The sequence below is a fragment of the Setaria viridis genome, chromosome 4, assembly GCF_005286985.2.
Source record: "Setaria viridis chromosome 4, Setaria_viridis_v4.0, whole genome shotgun sequence".
In the NCBI taxonomy this organism is placed as follows: domain Eukaryota; kingdom Viridiplantae; phylum Streptophyta; class Magnoliopsida; order Poales; family Poaceae; genus Setaria; species Setaria viridis.
In genome coordinates this window covers 3,906,776-3,920,829 of record NC_048266.2, presented here as the reverse complement: position 1 = coordinate 3,920,829, position 14,054 = coordinate 3,906,776, and the positions used below count along the sequence as shown (strand labels likewise).

At 43.6% G+C, this 14,054-nt stretch overlaps 2 long non-coding RNA genes across 3 annotated transcripts; both read left to right on the top strand.

The window, feature by feature from the left end:
- The first annotated feature begins 4,975 nt into the window (after positions 1-4,975).
- On the top strand, positions 4,976-8,587 carry LOC117853844 (uncharacterized). Of its 2 annotated transcripts, XR_004640130.2 has the most exons (5): positions 4,977-5,870; positions 6,369-6,821; positions 7,121-7,302; positions 7,392-7,644; positions 7,794-8,587. It is a non-coding gene; the product is annotated as an uncharacterized lncRNA (long non-coding RNA). The 2 variants fall into 2 exon arrangements; XR_004640129.2 differs by having other exon boundaries at positions 4,976-5,870; positions 7,121-7,644.
- Positions 8,588-11,504: 2,917 nt separating this feature from the next.
- LOC117853816 (uncharacterized) lies at positions 11,505-12,278 on the top strand. Its single transcript, XR_004640120.2, has 2 exons — positions 11,505-11,866; positions 11,964-12,278. It is a non-coding gene; the product is annotated as an uncharacterized lncRNA (long non-coding RNA).
- The last annotated feature ends 1,776 nt before the right edge of the window (positions 12,279-14,054 follow it).

Sequence of the window (14,054 nt, the reverse complement as noted above, 5' to 3'; positions counted from 1 at the left end):
TCCAAGACTACAGGATAGTGAACAGCTGTTATGTGATAGAGCAGGCTCATGAGGTGCAGTGCATTGTGAAGGATCTTGAGCTCCTTAAGTGTCAATTACTCGACAAGTTTGTGGCTGGTTGCATAATTGCAAAGTTGCCTTCCTCATGGAGGAATTTCGTCACTACTCTGAACATAGGAGACAGGAGATATCAGTTGAAAATTTGGTAGCGTCTCTTGATGTTGAGGAGAAAGCTCGAAAGAAGGACACTATTGAGAAAGGAGACCAAGGTCAGTCTAATGCCAACATGGTCCAGAGATTTCCACGTGGCAAGAACAAAGGGAAGAACAAAGTCGTCAAGACTACTACCTTCAAAAAGAAGAAAAATAAGGCTGAGATGAACTGCTACACTTGTGGTGAGCTTGGACACTTCTCTAAGGATTGTCCAGAGCGTGCAGACCGCAAGGGCAGAAGGGCCAATGGGTCCAAAGATGTCAACATGGTGATTATAGGCAACACTGGAGATGGGTATGTTAATCTCCCTATTATTCTTTTAGTTTTTCATTCCACTAGTTGGTGGCTTGATACGGGTGCAAATGTTCATGTGTGTGCTGACATCTCCATATTTTCTTCTTACCAGGTCACCCAGGGTTCCTCCGTGCTGATGGGGAATGGATCACATGCTGATGTTCATGGTGTTGGTACAGTAGATCTGAAGTTTACTTCGGGAAAGATCGTGCAGCTGAGGAACGTGCAACATGTCCCTACTATCAAAAGAAATCTTGTGAGCAACTCGGTCCTGTGCAAGGATGGGTTTTAGGTAGTGTTAGAGTCCAATAAATTAATCATGTCAAAACATGGACAATTCGTTGGTAAAGGCTATGAGTGCGGAGGCTTGTTTCGCTTTTCCCTTGCAGATTTTTGTAATAAGTCAGTGAACCATATTTGTGGCAATGTTAGTGAGGATGCGAGTACTTGGCATTCACGTTTGTGTCATATAAATTTTGGTATGTGTCGGCTTTCCAGCATGTGTTTAATTCTGAACATCACCATTGCCAAAGTTTCCAAGTGTCATAGTTCTGTCCAATCGAAGCAACCTCGGAAGTCTCACAAGGTGGCTGAGGAGAGACACTTGGCATCTCTAGAAATCATAAATTTTGATCTGTGCAAGATGAATGGTGTGTTGCCAAAAGGTGGAAAGAGATACTTCATGACTTTGATTGATGATGCGACTAGATTTTGCTATGTTTACTTGTTGCAAACTTAGGATGAAGCATTAGACTACTTTAAAATTTATAAGGCTGAGGTTGAGAATCAACTTGAGAGAAAGATCAAGCGTCTAAGGTCTGATCGTGGTGGCGAGTACTTTCCAAAAATCTTTGATGAATTCTGTGAGGAACATGATAGTATTCATGAGAGGACACCTCCCTATTCGCCCGAGTCCAACAGGATTGCTAAGAGGAAAAACCGCACACTGGCTGAATTAGTTAATTCCATGTTAGATACTGCTGGTTTATCTATGGCATGGTGGGGGGAGGCTCTATTGACTTCATGTCATGTCCTAAATAGAGTTCCGAACAAGAATAAAGATCAAACTCCATATGAGATGTGGATCGGGAGAAAACCATCACTTTCTTATTTGCGTACTTGGGGGTGTTTGGCGAAAGTCAATGTACCCATTCCGAAGAAGCGCAACTCTAGATTTTCTGCTAAAATAACTCCTGAACCTACCGCACCTGTTGAGTCTTCTAAACAACCTGATGAGCATGAGGACGTCCTAGAGAAGGATGACGGTGAAGCTCCTAGAAGAAGCAAGAGACAGAGGGTTGCAAAATTCTTTGGTGATGATTTCACTATGTACCTTGTAAACAATACTCCCACATCCATCACTGAGATGCAGACGATTGGAAAGAAGCTGTCCAAAGTGAGATGGATTCGATTCTTTCTAATGGGACATGGGAGCTCACTGAACGACCCTGTGGTTGCAAATTAGTAGGTTGTAAATGGGTGTTCAAGAAGAAGCTTAGTCCTAATGGTACTATTGATAAGTACAAGACTAGGCTTGTGGCCAAAGGTTACACACAAAAGAAAGGTGAAGACATTTTTTATACCTATTCACCTGTCGCTAGACTAACCTCTATTCGAGCATTACTTTCTCTGGTTGCCTCGTATAGTCTTATCATACACCAGATGAATGTAAAGACAGCTTTCCTAAATGGAGAGTTAGATGAGGAGATTTATATGGATCAGCCTGATGGGTTTGTGGTGAAGGATCAAGAAAGCAAGGTGTGTAAGTTGTTGAAGTCGTTGTATGGCCTAAAACAAGCACCTAAGCAATGATATGATAAGTTTGACAGAACTTTAACTTCTGTGGGCTTTATCATTAACGAGGCTGATAGATGTGTGTACTATCGCCATGGTGGGGGTGAAGGAGTTATATTGTGCTTGTATGTGGATGACATACTGATTTTTAGCACAAACATTGATGTGATCAATGAGGTCAAGTCTTTTCTATCACAGAACTTTGATATGAAAGATCTAGAGAAGCTGATGTTATTCTGAACATCAAGCTGATTAAGAATGAGAATGGGATTACTCTTTTGCAATCCTATTATGTGGAGAAGGTCTTGAACCGTTTTCGTTATATGGACAGCAAGCCTTCTCCAACACCTTATGATACCAACGTGATACTCAGAAAGAATAAGAAACTGGTAAAGACCAACTGAGATACTCTCAGATTATCGGTTCACTCATGTACTTAGCTAGCACAACGAGACCCGACATAGCTTTTGTTATGAACAAATTGAGCAGGTTCATATCAATTTCAGGTTCTGATCATTGGCATGCACTTGAAAGGGTTATACGCTACTTGGTGGGTACTATGAGTTATGGATTCAATATTCCAGGCACCTCGCTGTGCTTGAGGGATATAGTGATTCGAACTGTATTTCGGACGCTGATGAGCTATATGCCACGAGTGGGTATGTGTTTATCCTTGGAGGTGGTGCAATATCATGGAGGTCTTGCAAACAGACCATTCTGACGAGGTCAACCATGAAAGCAGAGCTTACTGCTTTGGAAACAGCCACTGTTGAGGTAGAGTGGCTGCGTGAACTCTTGATGGACTTGCCTGTGGTTGATAAACCAGTGCCGTCAATCCTTATGAACTGTGACAATCAAACGGTGATAGTCAAAGTGAACAATACTAAGGATAATGCGAAGTCATCAAGACATGTGAAGAAACGACTGAAGTCTGTCAAGAAGTTGAGAAACTCCGGAGTAATAAGTATGACTTATATTCAAACAGACAAAAACCTGACAGATCCCTTTACAAAAGGGCTATCACGGAATGTGATAGAATGTGCATCGAGGGAGATGGGAATTAGACCCGTGTGAGTTGCCATAGTGGTACCCAACCTATGTGATCGGAGATCCCGTGAATTAGGATTTGGGAAAAACAAGCTGTCGGTTGACTAAGGAGAGTAATTACTAAACCCTCTCTATATGAAGACGCAGTACTCTCAAATGCTATAAGGCAGGTTAGCAATATGCTTTAGTGTGTTTCTATTGGCTTGATTAAGCAAAGATGCTGTCCTAAAAAGCACTCTTGAAAGAACACACCTATATCAGGTTGTATTTGCATGGAAGGGTGCCATTTATTTTATTTTTTTGTGTTTTCCTTTTGTTCAGAATCAAAAAATGCTTCCTAATACTAATTGTTTACGTCTCTTCTAAACAACAAACTAATTGTATTTGTTTGGATGGTGTCTTTTCTTGTTTCCTTTTGTGTCATTTTTTTATTTTATTTTTTGTGTTTTCCTTTCGTTCAGGAATAAAAAATGCTTCCTAATACTATGTTTACGTCTCTTCTAAACAACAAACTAAAATGTAATCAAACAATCATTTAAATATCGATCGACCCCTTGCTATTTTTTAGCTTGTCCTTCACAAAATTCAAAGCCGAAAACTTTTTCCACCCTTAAAATTTGTATTCTGAACAGATAGCAAACAAAGCAAAATGCCCCCACCATGGGCTCTGCCTCCTCCGCGTTTGTGCTTGCCGGGGCCGGCCATGCTTCCGGCCCTTCCGCACCTGCCATGGCCGTTGCTATCACGCTGTGACTTGTTCTGCCCCTGCTATGATCGGCTGTGCAGAAGGCATGGCGCATGCACCCCATGTCAGATCAGTCCTCTTCTCTTGCGCTCCTCTTTCACATAGCAGGCGCCGATGGATGTGGACGGACGGCCAGGGCCAAGGAAGGCGGCCAACCCTAGTGCTAGCTGCAGCCAACCAGAAAACGGAGCGGGGATCATAGAGGGGAGGATTCATGTCGGGAGGCAGCAGGCCGAGCAAACAGAAGACCCACAGTCCTGTTTTTCATGTTTCGGCTGAGACAGATACGTTTTGACCCACTTTTACATATACTGGATATACCTATATGTACTAGATGATTTTTTCTCTCTCAAAATTATTGCGTTCGCCCCTTGTAGGCGGCGTTGCTGTCGAGAAATTTGTATTTTTGACACCCCAAATATATGGCTTCGCATATTTGACACTTCAAAAATTGCCTTCACAAAATTGACACACGTTTAGATCACGGCAAGCGGCGAGCGGGCAGAATGCAGAGAAGTAGCTGCTGGTAACGACAACCGGGCAGATGCGATCGGCAGCGAGCGCAGATGGCGGAGAGCGTCTTGCCTCGGAGCACCGAATGGGATTGATGGCGGGCTGCCGAATGGGATCGATGGCGGAGCGCGTCTTGCCTCGCCACTGATTCAATTGCCCAACCGAGCCAATCATGTAGGACCATGTATCCAAAGTGCAATTTGGTCTATCAAATGGAAAAGAAAAGTAAAATGGATAAATAATACAAAATGTCAAGAAAATCAAGATGTTCACGATAAAAGTATCAATTTTGCGAAGGCAATCTTTGTGAAGTGTCAAATATGCTAAGCCACGTGTTTGGGGTGTCAAAGATACAAATTTCTCGTTGCTGGCATGCTACCATCATTGCCAACTGTCACGTCGCCGACGCTCCTCCCACCCCCACGTGAGGAGCGGACCATAACGACGAAAGAACCCACGAGGAAGACGAAGAGCAACAACCAAGCAAGGACTCTGCGACCCATGGCGGCTGCTAGTGCTACAATACTAAACCTAGATGGGCATACAATACGTTTTTTTCTACCTTTCTTTTGGCTGTGTACCCTGGTAATGCAGAAGTTGGAAAAGTGGTTCAAAAAATTTGTATCAACTCGACGTAAAAACTCTTAGATTTAATTAATAAAATTTTCCTTATCGGAAAAAAGATGGGCAAACAGTAGTTGAGGAGTATTCCTACCGAGAGAGGTGGCTAGTAGCTGGCTGAACCCCGAAGCGCTTACGGAAAACTACGTGGCGTCCGTCGGCCGTTGACAACGCAAGGCGACGGACAGGTGCACGTTTGAGTAAGCTCCATGCAACCAATTGATGATGATCGTTGACCTTGCCGCATGATAATCCCACACGCAAAGGATAATCTACTAGGGCAGTTCGTGATCTAGCCTAAATTTGTTTCGGTCGACGGGTTCAAAAGATGTACAGTATTATCTGTTCGCGGATCTCGAGCTGTGCGTAGACCTGGGATTGGATTAGGTCTAATCCATATCCAATTGGATTTTAGTAGTTGGACTTCACTGGACTTGGACCTAGTTGGATCGTGGACATCCATATGCTTTTGATCCAATAGCGTTGGATTCCATTGTATTCAAAAGAACAGGATCATCCAATTCGTGTTGGACTTGAGATAGGGATCTCTCGCGCCTCGGGGCTCCGCCTCCGCCGCCGCGCCTCCTCCCCGGCCTCCGCGCGTCTCAATTCTTTAGCCCTAATGACCAGCCTCTTGATAATTGTAAGTACCCATGGCCTGCTTTCTGAACTGCAGACTAGTTTTGGGAATAGTAGCACAGCAATTTCAGTGGTAGTTAGTACCTCTGGCTGATGTACTGTAGGACTTAATATAGTTCATCTCCAACAGGACATGCCTCAACTGCTCATCTCACTGATTTAATTCTATGATTGTTTAAACAATTCACTATCACTTGAACTTGTGGAACAGTAAGCTCTAAAAAGATGAGCACTAGTCTTCTCAGATTCTCCTACAGGCACTCTAATGATGTTTCGATCTTCAAACAATCAATTTATAGTTTATTTCCCCTAATTTTTTTGTGAGACATGGATATGATGGCATGATGCAGTTAAGCTATTTGTTCTCAAACTAGCTGCAATCTTTATTCATCCTGTAGCTTGTGAATTTCATACTGGTTGTCAGAATTCAGTTTCTTCAGTTTTATAAGGCCTTTGCCTTATGTTCTGTTCTCTCCATCTAATGGCCACTTAATTCCTGCAGCAAAGAACCTTGTCCTTGCCGGTGTCAAGTCCACAACCTTGCATGATGATGGCAGGGCGTACCGGAGATTTTGAGGCCTGAAGCAAAACAAGAAATGGAGCCCTATATACACTATAGTAGTGAAATACAAATAATCGAGATATATTTGGATTTCAGTATTTGAGTAATAAGTACATGTTTTTTTGCATACAAAGAAATGCAATATGAAATTAGGTACTCATGTTATAGGATTAAAGGGCGAATAATACATACCAATATCTTCTTAACCTCTAGTTAAATTCTTAACCTCTAGTTAAAGTCTAATAGTTGGGGGCCCTAATTTTTTGGAGCCCGGCTCGATCGCTCCAGTTGTGCTGCCTAATGTACGGGCCTAGATGATGGCATGGCAAAACTTGTGTTATAATCTCAACCGCAACTGCTGATTTGAGCAAGGAGCAGCTTTCTAACTTTCAGGTACATGAGCGTGTCATGATCTGTAGACACACAGTAGTCAATTCTTTTTTCTAGAAAACAGAACACTTTAAGTAATATCATTCTCTCTATAACTCAGTCATACAAAACGATCTGTGCTTAAATGATACTCCTTCCGTTTCAAATCCGTTTCAAATTGTAAGTCATTTTAGCTTTTCTAAATTCATAGATATTACTATGCATCTAGATATATTGTATGTCTAGATGAATCTAAAAGAATCAAAACGGTCTACAATTTGGAACGAAGGGAGTAGAACTCTCTAACATTGTTTTGTGAACAGATCGTCTGAGATGATGTCTAATAGCGAGAGTGTGGCGCTACTTGCTGCAAGTTCTGGTGAAGTTGCACAGCATTCCAATCGCAGCAGGAAAAGATCTGTAGTGTGGCAGTATTTTGAAGAATTCCCAAATGAAGGAAAAGGAAAATGCAAGCATTGCGGGTCAAAGTTGCCTTATCACAAAGGTATTGGAATATCTCACTTGCAGAACCATGTTAGGACATCTTGCAAAGAACTTCCCCCTGATATTGATCGTAGTTCAATCTTTCCAAAGAGTGTGCCCTGTGAAGAATTCGATGTGCTGAGATGGTGGAAAAGAAACCAAGATCAATATCCTGTACTAGCAAAGATGGCTCGTGACTTTTTGGCCATTCCATTGTCAACTGTAGCCTCTGAATCAACATTCAGTACAGCTGGCATGGTAATTGACAAATATCGCAACTCTCTAAGTTCTGAAACGGTGGAAGCCCTGATATGTACAAAAGATTGGCTTAAAGCGTACCTCTCAGATGATGACGACGACGATGGTAACATATTTTCTTGTGCTTGTCAGCTATTCTGCTCTATTCTAGTCTGAACCCTTCCAGTTGCATGCAATGTTACTCCTCCTAGATTAGCTTGTAGATTTTTTTTGTCATTCCAACTGTTAATCTAAATGTATTTTAACTTGGTGCAGGTATTGTGACCGATCAAGTGAGGAATTAGTGCTCTCCAAGATTTTGCAAATTTTCGGATTCAAGCTCTCAAGGTGGTGGCTTTGCATTATCATCCTCAGGAGGCTCCAGCGGATGACACAGGAAAGGTACTTCTTCAGTGAAGTGAATCTGACAAGAATGGGTGCTTAAAAGTTTTCTTTTGCGATGGAGAATGCAGAATCTGAAACTCTCAAGATGGTGGCTGGTGTGTAGTCAGTGACAGTAGTATGCATTTTGATGCCTGAACCTCTTTGTGTTGCAATCTGTCAATTTCATGTCTGCAAGTCTAGCTTAGAAACTCTGAATGTATGGTGGGATCTAATTCACAGACCTTGTAATTTCGTTGCTTGTGAAGTATCTTTTCAACGAAGAACACCTGTTTATATCAGAATTATCTTTTAATGTTTTAGGAATACACGAGTACATGAACAACTGCTTGTTTGGGCCGGGGCATACAGCAGAACCAAGCTAGCCGGCCCATCAGCATGCTTTGGCAGGCGCCTGCTGTGTATAGGAGCGTGTATAGGACGGGCGGGCATGTATAGGAAGGTGGACTGCGAGAGCACGGCACGATTCGTTGGATTGGTTGGATGCATGTGGACTTCAGCGGTGTTGGATTGGACAGGATTGGATGGCAGCAGCTTCTAATAGGATTGGACAGGATAGGAGCGTTTATTATATTGGACTTCAGTGGATAATCATTGATTGGATTATGGATGTCAATCCAATCCCAGGTCTAGCTGTGCGTGCTGCCCCCCTCCTAGTCTCCTACCGTACCGGCCACTTGCAACCGCAGGCGCGACAGTTCGATTTTTCGTCACCCGCAATGGTCATAGCTCTTTATAACTCGTCCACATCACCTATATACACTATTTGCAGACAATCCAGAAATACGGATCACTATAACATTTATTTCTAAATTGTAAAGGACTGACTATAACATTTATTTTTAAATTGTGTAGGTCCTACATGTCAGGACTTTGTCCCTCCCACCCCTTCTTCCCATCTCACCCAAGCAGGCGCATCTCCGGCAGGCCACGCCCTGAGCCGGTGGACTGATCCTCCTCGCCTACGCTGCCGCACTCCTTGCCTCCTCCCGCACCTAGCTGCCGCGCCGCTCCAGCCTCCGTTCCCCGTCCCCACTCTAGCCTCTGCCCCCCATCCCCCACCTGTACGCGCTCCGCACTACGCCGGAGGATAGGCCTGCAGCCACACCTCCACCGCTCGGCGGTCGAGCGTGACCCCGGACCCCTCCCTTCCCGTGTCAGGCGCCGCGCACCTCCCTCTCCTAGTCCGCGCTCGGTCATGCGTCGCGCCGCGCACCTCTCTCCCTCCCCATGCGGGGCGCCGGCGGTCGGGCCCAACCTGTTAGAAAACGCGGTATGTTACTTGCTAGCACATAAAAATACAACCGCATAAAAAGGATCACTTGCGAGTAGAAGATTATAGGTTATATCTTCGCTCGTCGCGCGTCGTAGCGGAAGTTTTGATGAAGCGCGAGTAGTCGATCCGATCGACGTCGAGGAAGTAGTCGTACGATCTGACGAAGTGCACAACCGAGCGACACCTCTACGGTAGTCCACATGTACAGGATGGAATGACGAACCGAAGCGTACTAGCACTCTACGGCACATACTCGGAGATCCCCACGATCAACCTTTGATCCGGGAGGGAGGACTGCAGCAGCGCACCAGACAGGTGCGTGCGATGGTGGCGCACTAGGAGACGTGCGACAGGAACCTGGTGGCAGCTGGAGTGTGGCGGTAGAAACCTAGCCCTTGGTTCCGTGCGGCAGGAGACCTGGCGGCAAGAACCTGGCCCCTGGTTCTGTGCGGTAGGAGTAAGGGAATTAGCCTTAGGGTTATCTCATTTGTGGCTAGTGATTGCTTAATGGGCCAGCACATCCAATGGACCAGGTCCTGTTGGGCATCTTCAACCCAACCTTCCTCCTCGCGCCGCCCCAACGGAGACTACCCGCAGCGTCGGTGATGCTCTAGCAGCCCCGCTTCGTGCCCCGACCGCCTTGCGCCGGCGGCGGCCGCGCGCCACGCCCAGCTTCCTCGCCGCCTGTTCTCTCACGTGGGGAAACTGCGTTGGTTGGGGTGTGGGACCCACCCGACGTCGAACTACGTGCTAGAAACTCTCGCTACGCGGCTATTTCTCTCTCCTCTTATTTGTTTATTCGCCAAAGCTGATGTGGATCTCTTGTGGAGAGCTCAACCCATTGCGGGTGCCCTTGCTGTCACCGTCCCTGCACATTAGGACAAGCTTTGCACCTGTATGTCGTGGCACACTTCCGCCAACGTTGAAGGTAATATGGGAAGCGGGAAGCCGCCAACGTAAGATTAACACCAGACTCGTTTGGTTGGCTCGGGATGGGTTAACTAGATCAGGCCTGTATTCCTTCCTACATATTAAAGCTGGCGCCCTCGGCGGCCAGCTAGACTGGCCACGTCGACCGAAATTGTTTCGACCGTTGGATAGCCATCTAATTGCGGATGATTTAGCAGTGTCCAAAACATTTTGCGTTAAGCTCCTCACATTATTAAGAAATTAACATGTGCTTCAAATTATATTACTAGGCATTTTGTGTTAAGGTCCTCACATTAATTACTATAGAATGACCATCCAATGGCTAGTAGGTTAGCAGTATCCAAGACATTTTGCGTTAATATCATCGCATTATCAAGAAATCATCCCGCACTTCCCAATATATTATTAGGCATTTTGTGTTAAGGACCTTGCATTACCAATAAATCATCTCGCGCTTCCAAATATATTAGTAGACATTTTACGCTAAGGTCCTCCTATTATTAAGAAATCAACCGATGCTTCCAAACATATTACTACAGAATGGCCATCCAATGTCTAGCTTATCGGTGCTCAAGGCATTTTGCATTAAGGTCCTCGCACTATTAAGAAATCATCACGCGCTTCAAAGTATATTATTAGGCACTTTGTGTTAAGGACCTCAGATTAATTACTATAGAATGGCCATCCAATGGCTAGTAGATTAGCAGTGCCCAAGATATTTTGTGTTAAGGTTATCGCATTATCATGAAATCATCCCGTGCTTACAAATATCTTATTAGGCATTTTTTGTTAAAGTCCTCACATTACTAATATATCATCTCACGCTTCCAAATATATTACTAAACATTTTGGGTTAAGGTCCATGCATTGTGAAGAAATCATCCCACACTTCCAAATATATTACTATAGAATGGCCATCCAATGGCTTGTAGTTTAGCAGTGCTCAAGTTATTTTGCATTAAGGTCCTCGGACTATTAAGAAATCATCATGTGCTTCAAAGTATATTACGTACTAGGCATTTTGCGTTAAGGTCCTCACATTAATTACTACAAAATGGCAATCCAATGGCTTGTAACTTAGCAATACTCAAGGTATTTTGCGTTAAGGTCCTCACATTATCAAGAAATCATCCCACGCTTCAAAATATATTACTAGACATTTTGTGTGAAGGTCCTCACATTATCAAGCAATCATGTTGCACTTCCAAATATATTACTATATACGAAACCAGCGGCCAGCTAAGTTGGCCACGTCAGTCGATATTCTTTCAGCCATCGAATGGCTATCCATTGGTTAATGGCATAGAAATGCCCAAGGCATTTTGCGTTAACATCCTCACATTATCAACAAATCATCAGGCGCTTCAAAATATATATACTACACTTCCAAATATAGGTGTCGACTTCTCATTCGCCTAGAACTCTTTCGACCCCAACCGCTTCTTCTCCACAGTGGAGAAAAAAAATCTCACCCTTCCTCTCTTATCCTCCCCTCTGCTTCGACTGACACTGTAGCCTTCCTCTCTTATCCTCCCCTTTACTCCGATTGACACCACTTTTCTCACCGATGGCGCGCTGCTCAAGGGTGGGTACAAGGGGTCTAACTGGGCCATGCAGGTAGATGGCAGTGGTGGTGCATGAGAGGTGCAACGGTGGGCACACAACGACGACGCGCCCCTCCAGGCCTTGCGTTCTGCCGTGCGTGACCTCCTGCGCTCGCGCGACATAATGCGTTCACGAGGTAAAATTTAGTCCTTGATATTAGAACTGTTGCTTCTAGCACATATATTTTCTTTTCTTTGTTGAGGATCTCACTGCTGTTCTGGCTTCTCAAGCAGTGGGATTCGGATTGAGCGGATGTCATGTTGCCGTGCAGAATGGAACCATGCATAAAAACTGTTGTTTCGTGGTCTAGAGGTGCAAATAGCTTCTTCTCTAGGCTGCATCATAACTAGCAATAAATAATTGACTCTGATATATTGTCGTATATCAGGATAGACTAACTAAAAAAAACATAGCACTTCTATGCAGGCAGAACTTCTTGTACTATTAACGTTTTGCCATTTTTCATAAGTTTATCACCATACTAAGAGCACTATGCAGCATCTGAATTTTTTTCATGACAATAATTTAATTCAGTATTTTAGTTGTTATCCCTTGAACTGCAATCCAATTTTAGGAGTCCTTATTAGGCCCCAATATTCCATTGGAATCTTCAACTTATGCATCAACGATTTTGCGAGAGCTTATATAGAAGTTAAAGCTGCAAAGTTGGCATGTGTCTAGCCAAATGAAGCATTATATCTCGAAGTTTCGCTCCATACCGTCATCTACTTACTACGTAAAATTTTGGTTTATGTGCTTAGTAAAGGATTAAAACTGATGACTCTTGTGAATTTTTATTGTTCAAACGAAGCTTCCAATTTCTGCATGATAAAGGGATAATACTCTTAAGATGTAGCTTAACCAAATATGTATTTTTCATTTCAAATATTTTTTATGTTCCAATAGTGGCTTATGCTCGTCCATAAAGTCGCTACCCTCTGTGCACGCATGGGCGCGCGCAAATCACTAGTAATAAGTTTAGGCCCAGTTATTCGAGCCTAAGGGGTAGCTTGCAAAAACAATAATTCACGAGATACCATGCCAACAGTATACGATGGCACATGAAGCATATACTTAGATAATAAATAATAGTTTAGGCCCATTTATTCGAGGCCAAGGGGCTGTTGTTGTTTGGCACTCACCGCGTGGAGAAGAAGTTGAACTATCTTTGTACCGTAAACTTGACCGAGCGTGTTGACACGCCAGCGACGGCAAGAGGCGATCGCCATGGCTTGAGATACATAGTTCCATCAAATACTCCCTCCATCCTAAAATACTATTTATTTTAGTTTTTTATATACATAATTTGCTATGTATGTAGACATAAGTATATAGCTAGGTGCATATTAAAAACTATGTACGTGAAAAAGCTAAAACGAATAGTAATTTGGGACGGAGGAAGATCCTAATGCTACTAATCCTCCCCTGGTAGTTCGGTAACAACCGGTATCACACAGGCATGACCCTAGCAGTGTCTCACGAGTCACGACCACCAAACTCGACTCCATATGAAGATCGATGAGTAGTTTGACTGCATCCTCTCCATGCTCAGAAAGAGAAACAAGGGGGATTGTTGAACTGAAGATGGCAATGAAGGAAATGACTGACAAATAAGGAATTCGATGCTTGGAAGCCAGAAGTCGAAAAGTGTGTCTCCAATCTGCAGCACGCGGTCTCATATCTCAGCAACCGCATTAAGCTACTCGTCACCGACGGCAAGACGTTCAGCTCCCTCATCGACCAGCCTGAACTAGTTCCTCGGGGATCTCAAGCAGGCACTCCAAATGCATGTCGCTGATGTAGCTTTTTTCGAGAAGGGGACGCCAGAGTCTAGTGACCACCGCGTCGATAATCACAACCGGAGGTTTGGATTTGGGGTGGTTTATGCCATCTCGACTCCACCTCCGGTGCTAGGGGTGAGGCTGGAGGGGGCCTATGCCCCCTTGCACTCTACTATTGCACACAAATTTTCATCATAACTCAAATCAAAAAAAAGTGTAGCACCTAAAAATCTAGAGTAAATTGCATCCACCATAAAATAATTAGGTCCAACAACTTATAAAATGTCCAATTTAGTACAATAACTCGATAGGTGGGTGTAGATTGGTCCAACAACTTGTTAAATTCCCAAGCTAGTGCAATAATTTGGTAAATTGGTGCACCGAATATTAAGCAAAGTAGATGGATATGTAATTTTTCTTTTATTCAATATTCTTAATTTTTGTTAATGAAAAATTGTTGATCATGACCAGACTATTGCTTTTCAAGTTATTTGTTGATTAGTTAAAATTGAATTAAATTTTAAAATTACACTACAGGGACAT